The sequence below is a fragment of the Acanthaster planci genome, linkage group LG06, assembly GCF_054643075.1.
Source record: "Acanthaster planci isolate LZ-2023a linkage group LG06, COTS_SCS, whole genome shotgun sequence".
NCBI lineage: Eukaryota > Metazoa > Echinodermata > Asteroidea > Valvatida > Acanthasteridae > Acanthaster > Acanthaster planci.
The window spans coordinates 19,264,761-19,292,596 of record NC_141782.1 but is presented as its reverse complement, the minus strand read 5'-3'; the positions used below and the strand labels follow the sequence as shown (position 1 = coordinate 19,292,596).

At 44.6% G+C, this 27,836-nt stretch overlaps 1 long non-coding RNA gene across 4 annotated transcripts; it reads right to left on the bottom strand.

Annotated features, from left to right (window-relative positions):
• Positions 1–1,888: 1,888 nt before the first annotated feature.
• On the bottom strand, positions 1,889–26,741 carry LOC110989789 (uncharacterized). Of its 4 annotated transcripts, none has more exons than XR_015425668.1 (4): positions 25,951–26,369; positions 9,653–11,253; positions 8,768–8,919; positions 1,889–8,241 (listed from the first exon to the last, which is right to left on the bottom strand). It is a non-coding gene; the product is annotated as an uncharacterized LOC110989789 (long non-coding RNA). The 4 variants fall into 4 exon arrangements; XR_002599688.2 differs by lacking the exon at positions 9,653–11,253 and having other exon boundaries at positions 1,889–5,449; positions 8,084–8,241; XR_015425669.1 differs by lacking the exons at positions 9,653–11,253; positions 25,951–26,369 and adding an exon at positions 26,397–26,741.
• Positions 26,742–27,836: the final 1,095 nt, after the last annotated feature.

The following is a 27,836-nucleotide window of genomic DNA, read 5'->3' as shown; positions in this document are numbered from 1 at the left end:
ATGGGACGTATATATCTTTTCTGGGAATTTTTTCTTTGACAATGTCAAATTACTCTGCAGTTGAAAACCAACGAAATTTGCTGCTATTAACAATGAAAATGTATTTCCATCGATAAAATAGGAAGGCGAGTGTCGCCCGACTGTGCCACCCCTGGATCTCTTACTATTGAATCAACAATTATAATATACATTATGCGCCGGACAGCTTTGATACTGAGATCACTGAGAAGAAATGGACCCAAGACGGTTGGGATCGGTGTCACTGTCGAAAATTTAGGAAATGAATGAAAATAAATCAGCATCAATCCTGTATTCAAACCTAGAAAATTGCCTTGCGGGTTCTGCGCCCAGGGACATGAAAAAAAAAGTGGTATTAAAGGGGAAAAATGCAAAAGTTATGCGGTGTTGACCAAGCATTCAGGCGCACGGACTCCTGAAATTCGCTACAAATCGCAGTTACCGGCTTCCATATAGGACTCTTCTGGGATCTCGGGGTTCCCGGCCCACCGCACTTCCTCCCTGCCCATCCATTTAACCCCCAAAAGGGTTCGAGCGACCATGCAAGGGAGGAAACGAGACAAGCCCCTAAGCCCTGGCCGCCGAGTGGGCCATAACGTCTCGAACCTGTACTAAGGCGCTCACCTGGACTTCGCGGACAGTGCCAGCCGCAGAGCTTACCCGGTCGGTTAAGGTACTGCTGGTATTTGACAGGGGTGAATTGGAGTCTCTTATAGCTACTGACAGCAAGCGTCGGGAAAATAAAAAGTCACTTCTGGGATTCGAACCCACCTTCTGACGATCCAATACCCGCGAACCTAACCACTCGGCCATCTCTGAGATACTGCTTTTTGCTGTTCATATTAAGGAGATAACAAAGTCATTCAACTTATCTAACATTTTCATGTGAGACGACGTTACAGCCTATGCTAACAACGCACGTAAGCAACTTCGAGAAAGACACCTGGCATCTTTTGGTAACGACGAGCGTGTCAGCTTCGATGTTGCTAGCACCATCCCTTGGACGGTGCTAGCAACCATCACGTGCAAGCTCCATAGTGGTCCCTTCAAGACATTCCGTCTCGGGGAAAGTGCGATCGACCCGTCCTTCTGATGACATCTACAAGTTTAAGTCTGTAGCTGCTTGTTATTTCTGGTATTTATAGTTTTGTTCTGAAATTTCTTTTTCCTTCATTAGTTCACAATCATGCGACTTTTGGTTGTTTAAATACATGTACACCCAATTTCCTCCCGCCTTGATTTTGTTATTAAATGTAGGAAGTTTGGTATCTAGTTAGTACCAATATTTATCTGGGCCATATTCAGTTTTTAGTGGTAAATTTTGTCCATTTGCCGATATACTGTATTGATGACCGTTTCTACGGACGCACTTCATAAGCCCCTGGAAACAGCTTTCAGTCGAGTCTTTTGAGCTCCATCAATGCCTTACTGTTATCTAAATCCTCAGGTCTAATTCCAATAGTAGCTATTTTAGTAGTGCTGATAGCCTAGCCAGTACTGATTCACACTCTCCAGCGGGTTAAATCATCAATCGTTTCAACAACAACGTGTTTAATCCCGTACAACCTGATGCTGATTACCCCGAATTCGTGCTCAATACGTGTGGATCTGAATAGCTTAGTGAAGAACAGGTACGAGCTAAACGTCGTGCGATAGGGATTCCTTTTTGTTATATCATGCCAATATAAGAAGTCTCAACAAAAACTATGATTCTCTTCAGCCCTCACTTGAAAAAATGGGGCATGAATTCCAAATTATCGGCCTTACTGAGACATGGCTGAAGTCAGACCCCGATTCCCTCCTGTCCATGCCTGATTACAATATTGAGTTTAAAAACAGACATAATCAAGCAGGTGGAGGCATAATGATGTACATTAAAGATTCTTTATCGTATATTTTACGTCCTGATTTATCGATTTCTACTCAGTCATATGAATCGCTTTTTATAGAAATTAAAACTGATACTAGAAAGACTCTTATTTGTGTGGTCTACCGACCCCCCAGTCTTTCCCTCAAGACTTTCATAGCCGATTTTGAATCAGTACTTGAGAAAACTGAATCGGAATAAAAAATCTGTTATTTTAATAGGGGACTTCAATATGAATTTACTAAACAGCGAAACTAATTCTGGCACTAATGATGCACTAAACCTCTTCTTTACATATCTTTTCCGCCCTACTATTGATAAACCCACTAGATTAACTGAAAATTCGGTCACATTGATTGACAATATCTTTACGAATAACAGTGAAGCAGTCTCTACTTTTATCGTCTTATCAGATTTCAGTGATCACTTTCCAATCATACTATCTAGTCAAGGCCTTGTCCAAGCTAAACACAGAAGTAGCTATGTATGGAAAAGAAATACGTCAGCCTATAATATTGCTGCTCTGAAAGACGAATTAGCTCAAGTAACCTGGGATTTTGTAACCACAAGTGAAAGTGTAAATGTGCATTATTCACATTTCATCTCCAAGTTCGGTAATCTGATTGATAAAAACATGCCTTATACTAAATGCAAATCTAATTCCAAACAATCAAATCCAGGATTTCTAAAGGCTTATTAAAATCTATAAGAAAGAAAACTAAACTAAACTTTATAAAATATATCTGAAAATCCTTCACAGGTGAATGAATTCAATTATAACAGATATAAAAACAAATTAACTTCTATAGTTTGAACCTCCAAGAAACTGTTTTATTCCGCTTCTTTCGAGCGAGAGAAAGCTAACGTTAAAAATACCTGGAAAATCATCAATGAGATACTGAATAGAAAACTTAAAAATACAAAGCCTTTACAGTCCATCAAGATTAATGATTGTAACTCTAAGGACTCTAGATTGATTGCTGAACACTCTAATCAATACTTTACAAATATCGGTAAAGTTTTAGCCTCAAAAATTCCTCCGAGCACTTCTGACCCTTTGAAATGTTTAAAAGGTTGCTTCCCTGACTGCCTATTTTTGAACCCAATTACACAGGAAGAACTCTTTGATTGTCTTAGAAACCTTCCTGATAAGAAAAGCGAGGGTTATGACGAAATTGATAACATTCTTATTAAAGACATTGCTCCTTTTATTGTTCAACCCTTAACTAATATTTTCAATCTTTCTTTAATATCTGGTGAGGTTCCTGACCAAATTAAAATTGCTAAATTAATTCCAGTCTTCAAAAATGGGGATCGGTCCCAGGTCAATAATTATCGCCCTATATCTGTTTTGCCTTGCTTCTCAAAATTGTTGGAATGGTTAGTTGCTAACAGTCTTGAACAGTTTATGGCTAGATTTAATATACTTGCACAATGTCAATATGGATTCAGGGCCAAACATTCAACTCAACTTGCCCTGATTGATTTAGTCAATAAAGTAACATCTAGCCTAGACAAACTGGAACATACAATTGGTGTTTGTTTAGATCTTTTGAAGGCCTTTGATACAATAGACCATGATATTCTGATTTCAAAGTTATGTGCACATGGTGTCAGAGGTACCGCAATGAAATGGTTTAAAGATTATTTATGCACTCTGCATACGGAACTAGCTCGCGTCATGGCATCGATTTCATCCAACACACTCGCAGCAATTTCTTGCACGGTGTCTACCGGATGAATTTCGCCAACATAAGTAATTTTCTTCAGTTCAACCGGCGAGTTTGAAGAATTCACTACCCGAACGGGTATCATGTGGTTGCTTGGGTCAACTAGTGATCTGGCACATATGACAGGAACATTCTAGGAGAATTCCACGGGTTCAACAACACCACAACTCGCGTCAGCATGATTCCTCCCGCTGATTTTACACAGCAAAGTAAATTCACTCCAGGCAGGTACGACGACATTTTTGCACAGCTGAACTCGTGCAACGCGCGTTTTCCCTTCAACTAATTCACAAGGGATCCATTCTCCTTCCACTTGAATTCCATCGCGAGTGCGTATTCCAATGTCATTACTGTGTATGAAGTCACATCCGAGCAATACGTCATCCCGTATTGGTGCAACATACACAGGCCAGTCAAAGCGCACATTCATCATTTTACCAGCTTCAGCTTTCTCCAGCGCAATGGAACTTTGCTGCAAAGTTGGACGGAGTTCCGTCGGCAAGTCACGGTAAGTTCTTTCTGAAGGGATTGTTACATTACTTCGGCTCCCGTATCCACAACAGCTTGAAAGTTTTTTCCAAAAATTTCCAAAGGGGCAAGCATTGTATATCCACCTTCACCGGCACGTCTTATATCAATAACTGTACATAGTTTCTTTTCCTTTTGCCCGGCTTAACCCTGGCTGGTAGGCTCGGCCCTGCCTAGTTTTCCTTCTGATTGTCAGACGGCTGTTTCCCGGGTCGACGTTCCTGATGATTCAGCTTCAGGGCAAAATCGTTTGATGTGACCGGCCTTTCCGTAACCATGGCAAGTGACTTTCTGCTGGTTGTATCATCGGCTCAGTCCACCGGCTTGACGAGCGTTGTTCTTACAATTCAGCATTGACTTTATTTCCTTTAGCTCAGGCGTTATCGAGGCAGTGACTTTGTCAATCACTTCAGCGGTAATGGTTTGGTTAAGTTCACGCCCAAACACCTGTAAGCGCTCTTCCGTCACGAGGCGTTTGTCGCTCACCTGGCGTACTTCGGTGGTCGGTTCTTGCTCCTCGCTAACCGAACTCACAGCACGCACTAATTTCCTTGAGAAATTGGTTTTGAAGCTTTTGTCAACCGCGATCATATGCTCAGCTTCATTTAAATCGCGAGGTTGCTTAACCATCACGTTATATCCCATCTGCGAATCTGGCAATGTTTTCAGGAAATGTTCAACGGCCAGTTTCTCTTGTAGCTCTTCTGGTGCAGCTGGGTACGTTTCCACGACATAGGCGCGTACTTTGGCGGCAAACTCAGTCGTAGACTCCTTTGCGTTTTGCCTCAAATGTGTGCAATTGAGTCCTGTATGTCTCCGGTAGTGCTCTGTCCCCAAACCGCCGCTTCAGGGATGCCGTCATCATGGAGTAATCATTCTGCACAGCTTACATCCTTCGATTTATTTCTTCGGACCATCGCATATATCCAAGAGTCGTATCCGATCTCTCAGCAAAATCCACAGAACATAATCCACAGGTGTTATCCATGGTAACCATCCAAGAGTGACAATCCAGTCACAATATTCCTGCGGTAAATTCAACTCCCACCAATATAATCCAATTTGCACTCTTTTTATTCCAACTCGCATCCGTATGTCCGAGTCGCACCAGGATATTTCAAATCGCACCAGTATATTCCAGGGTAAAATCCAATTCGAACTAAATCCAGTACAGATCCAGACTGCAGTGATCCTCGGTAAATCGGTGTCGTTCCACGGCTGCCGCCAAGTTGTCGTGGGTTCGCCGTCGAAAAGAGCAAATAAAAGGGCAGTCAAAAAGATGTATACTTCACAGCTGGTTTAATTCCTGGTACAGATCCCAATGGTCCAAGGTCAGAACACAAGTCTCTATCTACAATCTAGCGTGGCTATTTATACAGGTCGGGCTTGTTTTTACAGAGTATTAATAACAAAACATTCCATCATAGCACTTACTAATAATAAGTCACATAAGGTAGAACAAAAGAGCGTGCAGCGCAGACAACATTGGGTCGAGTTCGGGCGGCCTGTTCTTGACACGGGTTTCTTGTTCTCGCGCTCGAACGGCGGAAACACGACTCAAGAACACTTTTCTCGGAACAGGATCACACACCACCTCCTCGTCAGGGTTTTACAGGAACACACGGAAAAATCGTGAGATTTTTATTTTTGAACAGCTGCAAAGAGTAGAGAGATGGCTTCCAAAGCCACAGACAATGGAAAGTTTTGCAAAATTAGCATTATTTTCCGTAACACAGAAAAGAATGTTCCTGTTTATATAGAAAAGAATTCCACCCATCCAAACATTAACTCTCGAATAACGTAGCCTACTTGGACGCCGCCATGTTGCATGTTGCTTGTTACTAACTACCAGCGAGAACCAGTTGTTTGTTCCCGGCGTTCGAGCAGCCAACCCACGAACAACAAATCGAGCTGTTCGTGAACATACGGGAACAAGACGCCCGAACTCGGCCTCAGTGTCTCATGCTCACCGCAAGAGGGCACTAGCGCGACCAAGCAAGCAAGTGCGCGCTGTTCACATGTGGTTCTGATAGCACGCACGCGCGTGCGCAGCCGTAACTCAACTGTGCACTGTCATTGCACCCTGAAGTGGCGAAGACACGACGTGAGCGAACTAATAATCGCAGAGCGCGCTGTCAGGTAATAATACCAGAAATAACCAATAATCATTAACTAATTATCGATCAACAGTTCATGTTGAGTAATTTCACAACACTATGTTTGTGACCGAGGCCCCCCTTTGTTAGAGCCAATCATTTTGTGCTAAAAATGGCATACAATTCCAAATCAAATGACCAATTCATACTTTGTTGTTATATCTGGAACGGGCCATTCGATTATGAAAAGGCATTTAGAAAAAGTCCCAAAAAATTAATCTCACCGGTTACGTTGATTATCAAAAGGGCACATTTAATGCAGATGTAAAGCTAATTTTATAAATAAAATTGCATAATGCAAAAGTAAAGGAAGCAACCCTAATGAGCAGGACAGCTATGAAAAGACAATGCTGAAGAGGGCTGCAAATTGGAACCCGGGAGCATCTTTTCATTACTATCCATCAAAAACCAAGTATAGAGTCATACCGTCAAGTAACAGCGTATGAAGAGGTGGGAGTATCTGTACCAGTTTCCAAGTCAGACATGTCGGTTAATGAATCATGCTCTGAAGTGTCCAAAGATTCGGCTAAAGTTCTTGATGTGAATTTATGAGATACATCATGCACATGATCCTTCAACAGCTCATTTTATCTTCTACTGATGTACATGTATAAATATTATTAGCTTTAGAGTAGGCATCACAGACTGCCTATGCAACACCTTCTCTTCACAGACTGCCTATGCAACACCTTCTCTTCACAGACTGCCCATGCAACACCTTCTCTTCACAGACTGCCTATGCAACACCTTCTCTTCACAGACTGCCCATGCAACGCCTTCTCTTCACAGACTGCCTATGCAACACCTTCTCTTCACAGACTGCCTATGCAACGCCTTCTCTTCACAGACTGCCTATGCAACACCTTCTCTTCACAGACTGCCTATGCAACACCTTCTCTTCACAGACTACCCATGCAACGCCTTCTCTTCACAGACTGCCTATGCAACACCTTCTCTTCACAGACTGCCTATGCAACGCCTTCTCTTCACAGACTGCCTATGTTACACCTTCTCTTCACAGACTGCCTATGCAACACCTTCTCTTCACAGACTGCCTATGCAACGCCTTCTCTTCACAGACAGCCTATGCAACACCTTCTCTTCACAGACTGCCCATGCAACGCCTTCTCTTCACAGACTGCCTATGCAACACCTTCTCTTCACAGACTGCCCATGCAACACCTTCTCTTCACAGACTGCCTATGCAACACCTTCTCTTCACAGACTGCCTATGCAACACCTTCTCTTCACAGACTGCCTATGCAACACCTTCTCTTCACAGACTGCTTATGCAACACCTTCTCTTCACAGACTGCCTATGCAACACCTTCTCTTCACAGACTGCCTATGCAACACCTCTCCTCACAGGCTGCCCACGCAACAGCTTTCCTTCACACACTGCCTATGCAAAACCTTCTCCTCACAGATTGCCTATGCAACAGCTTTCCTTCACACACTGCCTGCGCAACAGCTTTCCTTCACACACTCCCTATGCAAAACCTTCTCCTTACAGATTGCCTATGCAACAGCTTTCCTTTACACACTGCCTATGCAACAGCTTTCCTTCACACACTGCCTATGCAACAGCTTTCCTTCACACAGCCTTTGCAACACCTCTTCCAAATGCAATGTCAACAGTTGTTGATTTGAACATTTTATTAGCAGTCAATTTTGTAAACACTGGACAATTTGACTAACTGTCAACCTATCATACTTGTTCGATCAGGTCAGTTCCGTCATGCTTCTTAATCACTGTCACAACAATTGATCAATCTTCGACATACCCACGATTTCCTGGACTATCACTATCTCTGTTGAACATCTCGCAGGCCTCTTGGTGCTCCATCTGAAGTTCACTCCTTCAATACAATCAGACAGTAAACTACGCTTTTTATACTGGTAACTTCATCCAAACAGATCTTCCCATCACACCCTTTTGAACCTATTTTGAGAAAATGGAAGAGAAAAATGGGAAAAAGTGACTTGGCCTTCCTGTGGAATTATGCTTGTTCAATTCAATGAGTCAGAATGGTGATATGTGGGCACTTACTTGTAACTCTGCAGAATGCCCTGCACGAAAGACAACTACGAGTACGTACTTCAACTTGCCAATATATTAAAAGGTTTGGATAGAATTGATATGATCCAACAGTTACAAAAAGTGTCTGACATGCAAATGAGGACACTACAGCACAGTGGGAGCTGGAACAAGTGCTGGTTTCCAATCATCACAAATTGTGGTTTTAATCAGAGTTTTGAATGAAATATAAAAAATGATTTCCTTCACTGTTGTCATCATTATTCACAAGGATCATGAACACGACCCTAATTTTTAAAGGAGCCTAAAATATTGATAATGGGCACTGAAAGACATGAGGCAAAAATTGTTTCATAAAAAAATAAAGAAGATATTTTTAACCTGAGTAAAAATAGGAAAACACATCAGTCAGATATTGTCTGCAGCTTACCCTTCAGGGTCCTTGCTTCTCCTTGTCAGAACTGAGTGTATGATTTGTAACAAGAGGTGCGATATCCAACCTCCAGAGCGCACAATCTTTGTCCCAAATGTGTATCAAGACATTCTCGTCTCTTTTGCTCTCTGCTGCTTGACGAAGCATTCCTGGAAAAGAAATTTAAAAGAAAACACAATTTAAACCATCTTTCTTGTGCTCTTAATCTTCTAACCATTTTGTTAAATGACATTTTTGGAATGATTGTTTGCGCTGTCTGTGTTATCAGTCCAAATAAAGGCTGCTGCTCAATATGGACCCTTCATCAGGACTCTTTGTACACTCTGTCAATGCTTGGGTCCAGGACAGATGTATAAAAACAGCTTTCAAATATTCAAAAGTTTCACCCACTGACATCTGCTACATTTTATGAGCTGAAATTCCATCAGTGCGTTCATTACTAATGCAACCAGCCATTCGCAGGTTGTCATTTTAAGGGAATATGCGGGTGTTGGTGGGTGAAACTTTCAAAAGTGTACATGTATCCATATCCAGGACCTGAGAGAAGGGCCTTGTTTAAGGGTCTACTGCTTAATGCTGCCAGTTCTGGTTAGATTGAATCACACTGCAGCATGAGGATTTGTATTGTTACGTCTGTAGATTTATAACAACTTTGCAAACTTGTGGTAGTAATGTGCATGCTCCTGCCTTATTTGTGTATTTCACGGGAAAGGTCCACTCGTCGAGTCCAAGTTACTAGAAATAGCTTCAGTGGTGGGCATGATGGGCTAAAATTAAAATACTAATATTGATCTACATTGTAAATTATTATTTATTTAATTTCGACAGCTACTTCAATCAACATGCCCTTGCCTGATTGCAATGTAATAGTTGGCAGCTTACCTCCATCAGAAATTTCTGCCTGCGACAGCTTATCCTTGACATGCTTGACACATTTCCCATGTCGAGTGATGAACGACTCTACTGTCCCCCATCATGTCCATGATGCATGCAAGTTAACATACAGTCTTCCACTGCAGGCAACACACCAGACATTGCCAGACTCAGTCAGAGTCATGAGAGCTAGTCTTGAAGATCTTCCAGAAAAAATCTTTATCTAGCCCAGAGCTTTTTAGCCTTTAGGGGAAGAAGATGAAGCTTCAGAGGGAGAATCATCGTGTAACTTTCGCTTTCTAGCAGCATTCACATGTTTAAAAACTCTGGTGGCTAGCATGTCTCGTGAAAACTAATGTACGTGATCATGATGATATACACATGTACACTGTACATGTACAGGATATGTACATGCTTCGCCACGGCTGGCATAGTCTGTGCAGCGTGCAGGAAAACTACAGGATAACTTGTGGAGAACTTTTGCGTTTGGAGTTGTAGGAGTGTAGAGGTGGGTTCCTCTTCCCAATGGTCAGTATATAATATTTATTGGGATTAAAGTCCATCATCCAAGTGTCTTGCCAGCCTTCTAGTGATTGTAGATCATGCTGAAGTGCACTTGTATCTTGGTCTGCTGACACTGGTGTGTAGAGGATGCAGTCGTCTGCAAATAGTCTGGTATTGGAGGTGATGTTGTTTGGCATTCATCATTGGTGTACAATAAGAACCAAAGAGGCCCCGTCATAGTCCCCTGTGGCACTCCAGATGTGTGCTGAGAAATGCCCATTGACAACGACAGGTTGGATGCGATTCTTTAAGAAATTTTCCACCCAAGTGGTAATTTCTTCTCCTAGACCATAATAATGCAGCTTCTCTAATAGACGGCAGTGGGGAACCTTATTAGTGAATCCAGCAATGCAACATCAACAAAGTTGTTGTTGTTTAATTCCTTACTAATATCATGGATTGTCAAGATGAGTTGAGTTTCGTTGATCTTTTAGCCCGGAAACCATGTTGGCAGTCTGTAAGAATCTTCTCATCATCCAGGTGTTTCATGACATGACTGTGAATGATGTGCTCCGTTACCTTGCATATGACCAAAGTCAAAGAGACAGGCCGGTTAGCAGGACAGTTTCTGTTTCCTTTTTTGAAGATGGGTGCTATGTTAGCCTCCTTCCATCCCTTTGGTACGAATCTAGTGTTGATTGAAGACTGGAACAGATCTTGAAGAGGGGCGGCCAACTCTTCTGCCCCCATATTTAGGAACCACAGTGGATTGCCGTCAGGTCCAGGTGATTTATTTACATTAAGTTCCCTAAACAGCTTCCCGTCCTTTGTAATGCTCAGATGACCAATCTGGTTATAAAAACTGGTGCCCAAAGATGGAACATCTCCTTCCCCCTCCTTAGTGAAAACACTCTTGAACTGTTGATTTAATACATTGGCCTTTCCAAGTCATCAGTGACCATCATTCCATCGTTTTCCAGGTCTGCGATACCATAACTTTCTTTGCGCAGTTGTTTTACATAGGTCCAAAATCGTCCAAAAACTCACGGCTTTCACCGCTAAAACTGTGCTTCTCCTGATTTATTGTTTGGGATCAGAGACCCGGCCTGTGGAAATGGGCAGGCGCTCGTTAGTTTTAATCTACAACCAATTACATTAAAGACTTACAATTTGTAGAATATAATTAGGAAGAATTGAAGATAAACATGGTCCGGTACAACTTAAAATATGACTACAGTGTGTTTATGTAGGCACAGAGTCTATATTGGGCATCAAGGAAGAAACACAACTATCCAGGCCAACCAAGGCCACTAGCTGACCAAAACTCACACACACATCATTCATCACATCCACTCAAATGTCCCTAAATGCACAAAATATAGTCCATAACCTACAGAGACATCCTGGTTCAACTGAAAGAAAAATAGCTTACAATCCCCAGTAAACAGTTATCCATTTCCAGTTGAATTATTCCTCACTGCAAAAACCTTAAGACCAGTGTAATACACAGTTTATCCTTCACTACTCCTTCGCCCGTGAAGTCAGACTGCACGCGGCCACGCCACATGTACATACATGCTACCGATACATGTGCCACAAAATCCTACAGCCTAACTTCCAAACTAAAATCCCAAATAACATGTAATGTGCAATATTTAAATTTTCGAATCATCACGAACTACATGTACAAAATTCAAATAAGTTGAAGTTCATTTGCTGTGTGTGACCTCCAGTGAGTGTTTTGGTGAACTCCAGCTAGCAGAGATAGCACTGCAGTAGTATGAGCACCATGTATACAATTTTGTTCGACAAAAATCAAGGCAAGTATAATATATGGAAAATCCTAAAATGGGTAATTACAAAATCCCAAAATTGTATTCCCAATTCCATCACTTGGAACCTCCCTACACAACCACCCTTACCAGTTATGATGCAGTGATTATCCCAGGAGATATTTGGCAAGTTAAAGTCTCCGGTAAGAACTACATTATCATGATGAGTTCATTTTATTTCCTAAATCCAAGAAAGATTGACCAAGGTTATGAATAGCATCCCCATTGGTATCGCTTGGTGGACGATAGAACACTCCAATGATGAGGGGTTTACATTCCTTCATCCTAGTGTCAGTCCAAAGTATTTCAAAATTTCTTCCAGAATTACAAGTGTTTGTAACAAGGTCTCCTTTTACTACTTGGACAACCCCCTTCCGATAGCGGCTGACTCCCGGTCTTTTCGAAAGATTGTGTGATTGACAGGAAATACTTCACCATTGCCGAAACTCGAATCTAACCACGATTCAGTTCCGCATACAAAATCAGGTTTAGTACTATGGTTGAGAACTGCCATATCATCAACTTTGGAGCGTAAGCCACCATAATTCGTTAACACTACTCTTGCATGTGTTTTCTTAATCTGTGTGGCGGGACAACTGACACCTTTTGTGGCAGACCAGCAGACTAGGCTGATTGGAGATAGAATTGACCTGGCATAACCCCACAAATATATTTGTTTAACCTTACGCAAGAATGAGCGGCTATCCAAACGCAAGGGGGATATCAGTTAACGAACGGTGGACTATGCCTTAGGGGCTGCTCGATTGGTGGAAGTTTACCACCGCTCTGTGATTAGGTAATTGATCCCAATGTCAATAAAGATTACAATAAATGTCAATACAAGTGATACAGGACTGAACTAAATCTCACGGTGACCAGTGATTTCTTAGGCAACTATGAGTGGTTTATTCAATGTCAGTGCTCAGTTATCCTTTATATACAAAAGCAATTAACTATATACAAAATATTCTCATGGGTAGATAGTCCTACGTGGTCAACTGCACCATTAACGTGATTGATCAACCTTATCCTTAATCTACACCAGGGTAACACTCACGGTGATCAGGGTAATCCTCACTGCGATCATGGTAACCCTCAAAATAACCAGGTAACCCTCAAAGTGATCAGGGTAACCCTCACAATAAGCAGGTAACCCTCAAGTCTAAATAAATAATTTACCGATGGCTTATAACTGATAAGTCTTGACCACACAAGCAAATACAATACTTGCAATTATACAACACAATAGGGTAGACATATAAAACAATAATCTCTACTGCCTTACTAAGCAACACAGTTCCCAAACTACAACAAGGTTCCAGGTGACTAAAAACCCTCACCCACTTCAAATTATTATGAAAGAACACAGGTAAGTTAAGAAGGCGATTGTAATAGTCCTCACCCGGCTCTGTAGCGTTTTCTGCACAATTACTTGAAATATTTGCATTTATTTCTTTTAGTGAATTTAGCATTCAGAATCTTCATTTTTAACTTTGATAACTTTTTCATTTCCTGTATATATCCTGTTTACCATTTCTTAGACATATTACTCACTGCATATTCCTTGTAACTTCACACAGTCTCTTGTACGGTGTATATTGCTTCCGCCTATTTGACCTTGTTAGCCCAGAGGCTGTGGCACACTTCAGCATGCTTCATTTAAGCTTGTACTATCATCCACCAAGGACTTTGTTTTAAGGTGAAATAATTCATTCACAGTCATTGTTCTAAGAATCCAGGTAAGACATGTGACTTAGACTTTCCTTTCTTAAGTTGGTAACAACGCTGAATCAATACTGACTCTCATGAAGACCCTATAATTTGGTGACCCTGTGCACATCATTAGTTGCTCCTGTTGATTTCTTGACTGAGAATGGATACTCTAAGCACGTCTGCTCCTCAGCCCGTAACTCGCTATGCTGGCTGACAAAATTGTGGAAGTTGCCCCTCTTCCAACCCCTCAAGTTGCTACGGTGACACCTACTGCCACTTCCACATCTCAGATGGCCACTACTTTCCAACAACTGAGAGACGACATCTCTCAACTTCGGGCCCAGGTATTAGCCCTGTCACGTAGTGGCAACCATCGTCGCAGTCGCAGTCCTACCTGTGAGCGTCACAATAACAACCATCATCCCTCTCCCGACGTCCGTTGGTATCACCGAAAATTTGGCGCCCAGGCCAGCAAGTGCACGACACCCTGTGCCACCAGTACCTCTTCCGGCACTTCGTCTTCGGGAAACGGCTCAGCCAGCAATTAGTGGCGACAAGCACTGCTGGCCCATCCACATCCAGTCCCCTATTCTACGTTACTGACAAGGCAGCAAAACAACAATTCCTCATCGACACAGGGGCACAGGTCAGTGTAATTCCTTGTTCCCCTCACGATTCTCTTCATCCCAATCCGGGTCAAGATCTGCAAGTAGCAAATTCAAACAAAATTTCTACTTACGGTGAAAGATCTTTGACTCTTAACACTGGACTCCGGGAAAACAGTTTTTCCAAGATTGACCTTGTCCGTGCTTACCATCAAATCCCTGTAGCACCAGACTCTGTCCTGAAAACTGCCATCACTACGCCCTTTGGACTCTTTGAATTTGTCCGTACGCCGTTTGGCCTTCGCAACGCCGCCCAAAGATTTCAGCGTTTCATTGATGAAGTTACTCGAGGACTGGATTTCTGCTACGCATACATTGATGACCTGCTGGTTGCCAGCTCCGACACAGACCAGCACGAACACCATCTTCGTCTACTGTTTGATCACCTCAACCAGGACGGAGTTGTCATCAACCCTGCTAAATGTCAATTTGGAGTGAACTCTCTCGACTTTCTCGGTCATCAATTGACAGCCTAGGGGTGCGCCCACTCGACGAGAAGGTCAGTGTTAACTTGAACTTTCCTCAACCTGCTACACTGACCAAGCTGAGAGAATTTCTTGGAGTAGTCAGTTTCTTTCGCCGCTTCATACCACAGTGTTCTCAAGTCCTTCATCTTCTCACGGCACTGCTGACCAATTCAGGCAAAAAGTCGGCCCCACATCACATGGAATGCTGCTGCTATGGCCTCTTTTGATCAGATCAAAGCCGCCCTCGCCAACGCTACTCTCCTAACACATCCAAAGCCAGGCGCTCCATTGAGCATCATGACGCATGCTTCGGATGTGGCAGTGGGAGCTGTTCTCCAACAGTGGGTCGATGATTCATGGCAGCCTATCTCGTTTTTCACCAAAAAGCTTCAGCCAGCTGAAACACGCTACAGCACCTTTGGACGAGAACCGTTAGCCGTGTACCTTGCCATTCGCCATTTCTGCCATTTTCTTGAGGGCTGAGAATTCCATATGTATACAGACCACAAACCACTCACATATGCCTTCGCTGCATCAACTGACAAACACTCGCCACGCGAGATTCGCAACCTTGCTTTTGTTTCACAATTCACTTGTGGCATAAGAAATGTTAAAGGTGGTGAAAACCCCGCCGCTGATGTCGTGTCGCGTGTGCAACTCAACTCCCTCCACCCAGAGCAGTCCAGCACACCTGTCGACTTCAGCCAGATGGCACAAATGCAACGACAGTGTGACGAACTACAACAACTTCACCACTCCGCAACCTCACTCTCTTAAAGACGTTCCTCTGCCATCATGTGACCAGACTGTGACATGCGACATGTCAACGGGAAATCCACGACCATTCGTTCCCAAAGATTTACGACGTGCCGTATTTGGCTCGTTTCACTCCTTGTCATACCCTGGTATTCGTTCCACCCCACGAATAATCACAGACCGTTTTGTATGGCCCAGCATCAACCGTGATGTGCGCAATTGGATAAAATCGTGTATTCAGTGTCAACAAGCAAAGATTCACCGTCATACCTCTGCACCACTATCACAGTTCACAGGCCCAAATGCACGATTTGATCATGTACACATTTACATAGTTGGCCCATTGCCACCCTCTAATGGATGCACTTACATCCTTACTTGCATTGTTCGTTTCACCCGATGGCCAGAAGCCATTCCGCTACCTGACATCACAGCCGAAACAGTAGCCCGCGCATTCATATCCAGCTGGGTTGCTGCATTTGGTGTTCCATCCACCATCACAACCGACCGTGGTACATAGTTCGAATCCGCTCTGTTCCTTGCTTTCACCAGAATGCTTGGAACTAAACGCATTCGTACCACGGCATAGGCCTACCACCCAATTGCCTATGGACTAGTTGAGCGATTACATTGTCAGCTGAAGACTTCCCTAAAATTTCAGTCAAATCCCAACAACTGGACAGAAACATTACAGCTTGTTCTTCTTGGGATCTGCACAGCAGTCAAATCTGATTTTCCTCAATGTGCTGCAGTGAACTGGTCTATGGTACAACTCTTCGCTTGCCTGGAGATTTCTTCGATAGTTCAACAAACACTGCTGAGTTGGATCCTGTCAATTACGTTCACCGCCTCAAACAAACTATGCAAGAACTACAACTACCAACAACTCGGACACAACAACGGACTTGCTTAAATGTTCCAGATGATTTACAATCATGTACCCACGTTTTTGTTAGACGCAATTCTGTTCGTAAGCCCTTACAAACCCCATATGATGGACCGTACAAAGTTCTAAGTCGTTCCAAGAAGCACTTTGTAATTGATCTTAACCATCGAGAAGACACTATCAGCATAGATAGACTTAAAAAAGCTCACTTCGACACTCTTACAATTCCACCTATTCCAACTTCTCAGGATTCTTTTCCAGTGAACCAACCACGTCACTCTCCTGACAATACTCGCATAACTCGTTGTGGTCGCCTGTCCACTGGCAAAAACGCTTTGTCACATTCAGTCGTTAGCTTTTGCAAACTCGCTGGAAGGGGGCTCCTATAGCGTTTTCTGCACAATTACTTGAATTCTTTGCATTTATTTCGCTTAGTGAATTTAGCATTCAGAATCTTCATTTTTAACTTTGATACCTTTTTAATTTCCTGTATATATCATGTTTGCCATTTCTTAGACACATTACTCACTGCGTTTTCCTTGTAAGAGTACACCTACACAGTGTCTTGTACAGTGTATATTGTTTCGGCCTATTTGACCTTGTTAGCCCAGAGGCTAGGCACACTTCAGCATGCTTCATTTAAGCTTGTACTATCATCCACCAAGGACTTTGTTTTAAGGTGAAATTATTCATTTACAGTCATTGTTCTAGGAATCCAGCTAAGACTTTCCTTTCTTAAGTTTTGTGACTTTCACTACATCCTGTTTCTAACCGCATATAAGTCCTGCATCATCGTACAGCTCCTCAGTATCCCGTATTCAATATTCCGTATTGTGGCGGGACAACTGACACCTTTTTGTGGCGGACCAGCTATCGGAGATAGAATTGACCTGGCCTACCGCACAAATATATTTATTTGACCTTACGCAAGAATGAGCGGCTATCCAAACGCAAGGGGGGATATCAGTTAACGAACGGTGGACTACGCCTTAGGGGCTGTTCGTTTGGTGGAAGTTTACCACCGCTCTGTGATTAGGTAATTGATCCCAATGTCAATAAAGATTACAGTTAATGTCAATACATGTGATACAGGACTGACTAAATCTCACGGTGACCAGTGATCTCTAAGGCAATTATATGATTGGTTTATTCAATGTCAGTGCTCAGTTATCCGTTATATACAACAGCAATTAACTATATACAAAATTATCCTCACGGGGAGATAGTCCTATGTGGTCAACTGCACCACGGACGTGATTAATCAGCCTTATCCTTAACCTACACCAGAATAACCCTCGCAGTGATCAGGGTAAACCCTCACGGTGATCAGGGTAACCCTCACAATAACCAGGTAACCCTCACAGTGATCAGGGTAGCCCTCAAGTCTAAATAAATAATCTACTGATGGCTTATAACTGATAAGTCTTGACCACACAAGCAATTACAATCTTCGTAACTGTACAACACAACAGGGTACGCTTATACAAGAATAATCTGTACTGCCTTACAAAGCAACACAGTTCCCAAACTGCAACAAGGTTTCAGGTGACTTAAATAACCCTCACCCACTTCAAGTTATTATGAAATAACACAGGTAAGTTGATTAAGAAGGCGATTATAATAGTCCTCACCAGACTCTAACGGAAACCTGCACCCGGTAAACCTCAACGAGGAAAGCAAGCTCCCAGACCAGGACCGCAACCAACCGTCGCTATGCCAACAAGCATGGAACAACGGCACACAATCCTTCTAGTCTAAGCTTCGCTAATTCCCCAATTAACTGGTTCGCTCGGGTTCCCTAACCCTATAATCTACCACTTCTTAAATAAACGAGACTGTCTTACGATTCCCAATCTTCAAACAGATCTGATATAATCGGCAGCTCCGGCAACTGAGAACAAGCACCACACTAACCGATCGCACCAGGTACACTTGAGGTAGATCCCCAACCACCAGCGGTCGTACGTCAGATTTACTCTCGAAATACAACACAACTCCACAGAGCTCTGGTTAGCACGCTGCCATCTTGAGAAGTCCCTGCAACCCACGCAGCCAGCGCCCAGACCTAAGGTAATGCGCGCCTCTGATTGGTTGCCGCGCGCATGTTTAATGCATGATTAAGACGCTCCTGAATTATTAATGACCCAGACTAAACACAAGTCTGCGCAGCTACCCTGTTTCGCCACACAGGCCCCAGCTAAGCTTAGCCCGTCCCGGGTTAAAACGCTTAACCGAAATATTAAAAGAAACAGGGGTAATAGAAATTTATACAGCATAACATGTGAGGTTTACCTGAAACCACACAATACATGTTATACAATTAAAAACCATTCCATGAGATCTAGTTGATCAACCTCACATACGTGTTATACAAACACATCCATTACTGTACCTGCACGTGCAACCACGCTCAAGCAACTTACCTGAGGCTTACCTAGTAATCCTCATACACCATAATTAACATAAATTATGCACTGTTGAATTAGAAAATATACGAACTTTTGCAACTTTATAAAATGCTTTAGAAAACCTCATAGAGATAACTAATATGAAAATTTAAGAACACTTCAACACACTTTATACTTTTACGCGGAGAAAAACGCTAGTTTGTGTCCGCAACTTTAAGATAAATTATGGTGAATCGTCTTTTTACAAATAATCCTAGGCAATCAAAAATCATGAATATAAAACAAATTTTAAATTGGAATTATTATGATTAGGAAGATAAACGCTATAATTAAGCTTGGGTTGAGTAGCAGCTGGCGTCCACCACCTTCTTGTACTTGGCAGTTGTGGTCTCCTCGTGGACCAGCTCACCGTCTAGGAAGGTTCGCCTAGGTGGATCCGCTCCTCTAAGCAGGGCTGCTGTCCTCCTACACCTCTCCGGTGGCTCATCTAATGTCGTTCTCGAACTCCATGATCCAAGTGTTGCCACTGTCACTTTGGGGCAGTGGCCCCAGCAAGTCCACAGCCACTCACTCCATGGGCTCGCTCATCAAATACTGCTTGGGGGGGGGGGAATTCTCCTCTTGGCAGGAGCTTTCCTCCTCGCACACAGATCACAGCTCCTAACGAATGACCTCACATCTGCGGTCATCCCAGGCCAGTAGTACCGCAACTTGGCCTTAGCCAAGATTTTCGTGACCCCAAGGTGACCGCTAGTCTGACCTCCATGTAGCTCCTGCAGTACACCCTTTCTCAATTTCTCAGGCAGTACCAGTCGCCACCTAGATGACTTTCCGTCATCAGACTCCCAACTTCGGTACAGGACACCATCGCGCACCCCCAACTGATCCCATGAGGACCATAGGGTCTTGTGCGCCGAGGATGCGGCTGATACAGTCTCCCAAACCGGGCGGCTGTCCGACTCCTCTTTAGCCCTCACAATCCAACCAATACTTTGATCGTCAAGTTGTGCCCCCCTTACTTCATCCCTAGACCAGTGTGGTTCGGCAAAGATGCCCCTCACGTCTGCCTCAGGAACTGCTAAGTCAGAGTCAACCTCACGGCGACTCTCCTTCTCAGACACAACCGTTGGATTTCCGGCAACTTCCGTTGCCCCTTTCATATCAGACCGACCACACTGTTTACAGACCTTCCTAGACAACCCGTCAGCATTTCCATGCTTACGTCCAGGTCTGTGCTGAATGGACACGTCATACTCGGAGATTACCTCAAGCCACCGAGCAAGCTGACCCTCGGGGTTCTTAAAATCAAGTAACCACCTAAGAGCAGCATGATCGGTGCGAAGTAAAACTTTCCGACCATACAGATACTGTTTGAACTTCTTCAGATAGACAACTACCGCTAAAAGTTCTCTCCGGGTAACACAATAGTTCCTCTCGGCCTTGCTGAGCTTGCGGCTTGCAAAGGCCAGGACCTTCTCATGACCCTCATGGACCTGGGACAAAACTGCCCCCAGTCCATCCCCACTCGCGTCCGTGTCCAAAACGTAATCAGACTCAGGTATGGGATATGCCAACACAGGTGCAGTCTGCAGCCTCAGTCTCAACTCTTCAAATGCCTCTTGGCAGGCATCCGTCCATCGAAACTCTCTTGACTTTTCAGTCAGCGCATGCAGAGGCGATGCTACCTCGGCAAATCCCCTGATAAACTTCCGATAATAAGAAGCGAGGCCTAAAAAGCTTCGAACTTCTCGGACACACTTAGGTGTGGGCCACTCAGCCACTGCCCGAACCTTTTCAGGGTCGGTAGCCACACCTTCAGACGACACTACATGACCCAAATAGGTCACAGAGCGCTGGAACAAAAAGCACTTACTAGGCTTCAACTTCAATCCAGCTTTTCGGAGTCTGGAGAGAACGACTCGAAGCCGTTCAATCTCCTCTCTCTCAGTCCTGCCATAAACAATGACATCATCCAGGTAGATGAGCAGTGTCTCCCACTGGAGACCCGCCATCACCTTCTCCATCAACCTCTCGAACGTCGCAGGGGCGTTACAAAGACCAAAGGGCATGCAACGCCACCTATACAACCCGTTCCGCACCACAAAGGTTGATTTCTGGCTCGCGTCCTCGTCGAGGGCGACCTGCCAATATCCCGACGCCAAATCAAGCGTCGAGAACCACTTTGCCCCTGCCAACGCATCTAGCGTCTCATCAATACGAGGGACAGGGTGAGCATCTTTGATTGTTACCCTATTCAACCCTCTGTAATCGACACAAAATCGTCGGGTCCCGTCCTTCTTCCGGACCAGCACCACGTTTGCAGCCCAGGGACTGTCAGATGGTTCTATAATGCCCCTCTTCTGCAAATCTTCCACCTGCCTCATTATTTCCTGTTGGTTACACAGGGGATGACGCCTTGGCCGCTCCTTAATAGGCCTCGCGGCGCCAGTATTGATCTGGTGTTTTACCACATCAGTCCGCCCTAGGTCCTCATTACCACGGGAAAATACGTCCTGATATTCAATCAAACAAGCCTTCACCTCCTCATGATACTCCTCACCAATGTTGATCTTACACTGGTCATACAGATCATGCAGGTGACTCGGCAGGTCTCCATAGACCTCACACTCATGGTTCTCACCAGGCAGGACTATGGAGTCAGCCTCAACCGCAGCAATTGTACCAACAGCTGTCCCCTTTCGGACAACGCGTCTCTCCTCATTCGGATTAAATATCCGCAGCGGTAGAGACTCGGCGTTTGGCTCCACCAGCGACCGGGCTAAAACTAACCCTCGCTGAGCCAATTCGCCACCACCATCCACAGGTTCAACCAAGGCCGGCTGTCGCATTGCCTCACAGGTACTGGCTACAGTACCAGGCACAATAGCCTCATGGCCCGCTGGGATCTCGGTGGTTTCCGCCACCAATACTCGACCGACAAACGGCTCACCAGCACCATTAGTACACCTTGATCTTTCTCCATTCAGCCTCAACTCCAACCTTCCAAAATCTAAGTTACCTCTGGTAGGTAACAGGAAGTCCATCCCTAATATACCCTCACACTTCATGTCGGCAAAAATTACCCTAACCGGGTAAACTGTTTTGCCTATTTGTATATCGACCCAAGCAGTACCCATTGTTGCTAATGGACTGCCATCAACTTGCCGAATGCTGGCCTCTTCCGCCTCCAGCACAGGCCTTTGCTCCTTGGGAATTTTATGATAAACAACACTACTGATTAAAGTGTCTGTTGACCCTGAATCAACTAAGAACCGACACTTCGCCCCTCTAACGACTCCATCGACAAACAGCCCACACCTTGGCCGGGAAACAGACTTGGGCTGAGCACCTAGTGGTTCTCTGCCTTTTTCTGTCCTGTGCCTCTGGTTGGCTTCGTTTGTCCCTCGTTTGGGCACTCGGGGAGGTCCAGCCTGCCCCTTTCTCTCTTTCCGAGGCTTGGTACATTCCTTGGCAAAATGACCAACCTCTTTACACCTGAAGCACTTCAACACACAAGGCTTCTTTTTCTCTAGTTTCGGCGACAGCCTCGCTGGAGGCTTATCGTCACCCTGGCTCAGCCCCTTACTCGTGAACTCAGTCAACATCTTGACCACCTGGTCTATCTTCTTGGCTTGCTGCCCAGCACTCTCCTCCAACTTCTGCAAACGCTCTTCGGTCCCCGAGTCCATGGCCCTTGTGAATTTCGTTGGCTTCTTCTCTACTCGCCTTTCACTCTCAACTTTCTCAAAATTCTCAGTCTCTATAGCTGCACGTATCGCCTCGTCCAGTGTCTTCGGACGGGCGCGATAAATGCCTTCCCGGACCACCTGACTCGACACAGCATCCATGAAGTGATTTTTCCCCAGGCGCTCACGTGCCTCTTCGGGAATCTCTGGATAGGATTTCACCACCAACTCACGGACTGCCTGCCCCAGTTCTTGAAGACTCTCCTTCAACCCCTGACGTCGGCTCCTTAAGTCCACGAGGTAGTTCTCAGCCTGTTGGCTGGGACCAAACCTCCTGTTTAGAACCTGAACAAGTTCTTCAAACGTGAACTTCTTGGACCCGTCGCCAAGAATACGGAGCGCATCACCCTGGAGGCTAGCAGCCAGGAACTCGGTTGCTTGCTCCTCACTCCACTGATTCACCTTCCTACACGCCTCAAAGTGGCGGTAGTACTCGTTCCAAAGAACCTTACCGTTATACCGATCGGGGGTAATCGTAGGCCTTCGAGGTCTACCGCTTGGTGTACCATAACCCTCACTACCCACCAACCTAGACTCCCTTTTTAGTGGCCAAGGGCCAACTCCAGGTGAGTCCACCTTATCGACAACTTTGTCAGATTTCTCCACAGTAGGGCAAGTAAGAAAACCCAACAACTCACTGTGTAACCCTCGCTCCTTCTCGGCGCAATCAACCTCATGGTTCAAAAACGGATTGGTGCTAGGACTACGCGTGGGAATAGGCCTCACAGGCGTACTCTCAGCGTGCCTCGGCACTTCCTTTGGAACCAATTCCGGCGATGTGCCAACACAGGAACGCTCTCTTGCCTTCAGGTCGTACCCGAGGGTACCCTTAGGCAATTTCCAGCTGATTTCAGAATCAACTTCAACCAGAGGTGTATCCCTATTCTTAGGGGTATCCTCATTCAGCGTTTTAGGCTGTGTACCTTTCTTGACAGCCTCCAACTCTGCGGACAAACGGTCCCTCTCCCACTTTAACCACTGAACCTCCATTCTTGACCGGTTCAGCTCGTCCAGGACAGAACCCTTGTCAGCCCCCATCGAGCTAACACCACTGTCCTTAACCACGCTCATACTGGAGTTTCCTCCTGAGCAGGGATCTCAGTCTCAACTAGACTCTCTAGACTCGGCCACTGGCCACTTGGCGATACTGGTAACTCACAGGCAAACTCAGGCTGCGGGACTCCCAGTCCCAAGCCTCCAGAATTTACCAAGCTTTGTATACCTACTACCACCCGGTGAGTTCTCAACAGGATTGGCAGTTGCTGTCCTGCAGTACGTCGCAAGGATCGCAACTCCGCTCGAATCCTAAACAGAATCCCCACCAATGTCACCAACCCAACAACGAATACAATGTACAAGGCAGTAACTACCCAGGTAAGCATAACCCGCCTACCTCGTTACAATTACCCTCGCTGTGCACCTCTGTGAGGCACATCCACTTCACAACAAATGACAAAAATTTTACTCTTTATTGGTAAATACAACTATAACAAAAACACAGATATCCCACTTCTGACACCATTTGTGGCGGGACAACTGACACCTTTTTGTGGCGGACCAGCAGACTGGCCGGATCGGAGATAGAATTGACCTGGCCTACCGCACAAATATATTTATTTGACCTTACGCAAGAATGAGCGGCTATCCAAACGCAAGGGGGGATATCAGTTAACGAACGGTGGACTACGCCTTAGGGGCTGTTCGTTTGGTGGAAGTTTACCACCGCTCTGTGATTAGGTAATTGATCCCAATGTCAATAAAGATTACAGTTAATGTCAATACATGTGATACAGGACTGACTAAATCTCACGGTGACCAGTGATCTCTAAGGCAATTATATGATTGGTTTATTCAATGTCAGTGCTCAGTTATCCGTTATATACAACAGCAATTAACTATATACAAAATTATCCTCACGGGGAGATAGTCCTATGTGGTCAACTGCACCACGGACGTGATTAATCAGCCTTATCCTTAACCTACACCAGAATAACCCTCGCAGTGATCAGGGTAAACCCTCACGGTGATCAGGGTAACCCTCACAATAACCAGGTAACCCTCACAGTGATCAGGGTAGCCCTCAAGTCTAAATAAATAATCTACTGATGGCTTATAACTGATAAGTCTTGACCACACAAGCAATTACAATCTTCGTAACTGTACAACACAACAGGGTACGCTTATACAAGAATAATCTGTACTGCCTTACAAAGCAACACAGTTCCCAAACTGCAACAAGGTTTCAGGTGACTTAAATAACCCTCACCCACTTCAAGTTATTATGAAATAACACAGGTAAGTTGATTAAGAAGGCGATTATAATAGTCCTCACCAGACTCTAACGGAAACCTGCACCCGGTAAACCTCAACGAGGAAAGCAAGCTCCCAGACCAGGACCGCAACCAACCGTCGCTATGCCAACAAGCATGGAACAACGGCACACAATCCTTCTAGTCTAAGCTTCGCTAATTCCCCAATTAACTGGTTCGCTCGGGTTCCCTAACCCTATAATCTACCACTTCTTAAATAAACGAGACTGTCTTACGATTCCCAATCTTCAAACAGATCTGATATAATCGGCAGCTCCGGCAACTGAGAACAAGCACCACACTAACCGATCGCACCAGGTACACTTGAGGTAGATCCCCAACCACCAGCGGTCGTACGTCAGATTTACTCTCGAAATACAACACAACTCCACAGAGCTCTGGTTAGCACGCTGCCATCTTGAGAAGTCCCTGCAACCCACGCAGCCAGCGCCCAGACCTAAGGTAATGCGCGCCTCTGATTGGTTGCCGCGCGCATGTTTAATGCATGATTAAGACGCTCCTGAATTATTAATGACCCAGACTAAACACAAGTCTGCGCAGCTACCCTGTTTCGCCACAGTATTCAGTATGCAGTAATAGTCTGGTTTTCAGTTCTCCAATTCAGTCAATAGTTAGCTTACACTTCTATCGCAACCTTCTTGGTCGTTCTTGCGAATAAAGTTGGTAACAACGCTGAATCAATACTGACTCTCGTGACGACCCTTTAAATTGGTGACCCTATAACTCTAACGGAAACCTGCACCCAGTAGATCTCAACGAGGAAAGCAAGCTCCTAGACCAGGACTGCAACCAACCGTCGCTATGCCAAGAAACATGGAACAACACGCAATCCTTCTAGTCTAAGCTCCGCTAATTCCTCAATTAACTGGTTCACACGGATTCCCTAACCCTATAATCCAACACTTCTTAAATAAACGAGACTGTCTAACAATCCCCCAATCTACAAAGAGATCTGATATAATCGGCAGCTCCCGCAACTGAGAGCAAGCACCACACTAACCGATCGCACCAGCCACACTACAGGTAGATCCCCAACCACCAGCGGTTGTACGTCAGATTTACACCCGCAACTCAGACAGCAACACAACTCCACAGAGCTCTGGTTAGCACGCTGCCATCTTGAGAAGTCCCGGCAACCCACGCAGCAATCTTTGCCCAGACCTAAGGTAATGCGCGCTTCCGATTTGTTGCCGCGTGCATGTTTAATGCATGATTTACATGCCTGAATTATTTATGACCCAGACTAAACACAAGTCTGCGCAGCTGCTACCCTGTTTCGCCACATCTGTTTACACTGTTTCTTTGTCTTAACTTCCCTCTTTCCCGCATGATCTAAGTTAGGTGACTCAGAAACTGATGAAGTACTATCGCCATCCAAAGCTTGAAATGAGTTTTCCGTAGACACACCCCCTTCAGAAAACAATAAAACTGAAAAGTTCAACTCACTACAAAACGGACAAATCCAGTTGCAACTTGAATTCATGAAGGAAAAGTACAGTTCGTCATCAATACCACAGCAAGCACAGTGCAGCCATTTATCACAGCTATCACATTGCATCGCATGGTGGTGCCGAAGAACATCACCGTCGCACTCACTACATGGAGCATAACAGCTAGGACAATACCATGGTGTTGAATTCGTTACAACATTCTTTGCTTTGGCAGAGTTAATCCCAGCACACTTCAGATGAAGATATGTTTGGCAGTCAAAACAGCGCAGTTTATATTTAGGGCCGGCGACCATTTAGACCCGGTTTGAAAAGGCCCCCCCCCCGGTAAGCTCGCCCTGTTGCAAAGACCCCTTTCATACCGGCCTGGCTACCGGCCTGGGATGCTGGACTGGTTGTTGATCTCGAACATCTCCATCCTGGGGTCTACTGTTTGCAAGTACTGGTACATGTAATCCATCCCAGAAGGAACCTGCTTGTGGTTTTTAATCCTTCAGCTCTATACAATGTTTACACTAATCCGCTTAGACCCCTATTCATCTGTGCAAGCATGGTGGGGGAAGCCTTTCATCAGGGACTTTGAAATGCCAATGTGCAGACAGGCCTTATACCGGCCGGAGTAGCCTGAATACCGGGCAGGCATTATACCGGGTGGGCTACCGGAGGGCCCTTTTCAAACCGGGTCTAAATGGTCGCCGTCCCTTACCCAATATTAATTTCCTACAAGAACGACATGACAGACCACTATTGCTTCTAGGTGTTGAAACAGAAACAGGCCCTGGGTTAAGCTGAACATCCCCAGCACATATATAATCCAAAAATAATAATCTTTGAGTCAAAATGTCGACAACAGCTACGCCAGCTACGGCTATGCAGATCAAACTGGCCAATACGAATAAAGACTGGCCTAGAAGTTATCCTCCACTCAAATACAGATTAAAATATATTTACAGTTTGTAATCCTGCGCCTCTATCCCACGTTAACAAGTCAGGGCAGCCCAGGCTTGTTGTGCCTGCACCTGCAAAACTCGTATCTAATGCGCTAACATTCAATAAACCCACTATCAATCTTGCAGTCACAAAAATAAGAAGAGAATTGTTGCATGTGGTGGCGAGGAATGGCCATAATAAAGTCTTAGGGGTCCAGTCCACTAATTCAAGCCCCATTGAAAACAGTGTAAAATCAGCCCCGTTCAGGGCCCAATAGCATGCACGCCAACATCCCTGAGATTTCTGAAACACAAATGAAATTCTTGTCTGGTCACTTATCTTTCAATTTCTTTTCAATTTTTTGTGGGTTAACCAATTACATTTTTAATTATTCCCACAAAACAAAATCACCCCCCCCCCAAAAGTGATTTTTCCGAAGTCTGATAGCAGCCATTTTTCAAGTGGCAACCCTCAACTTTCTCGGGCACTTAGGACCATTTTTCAACCG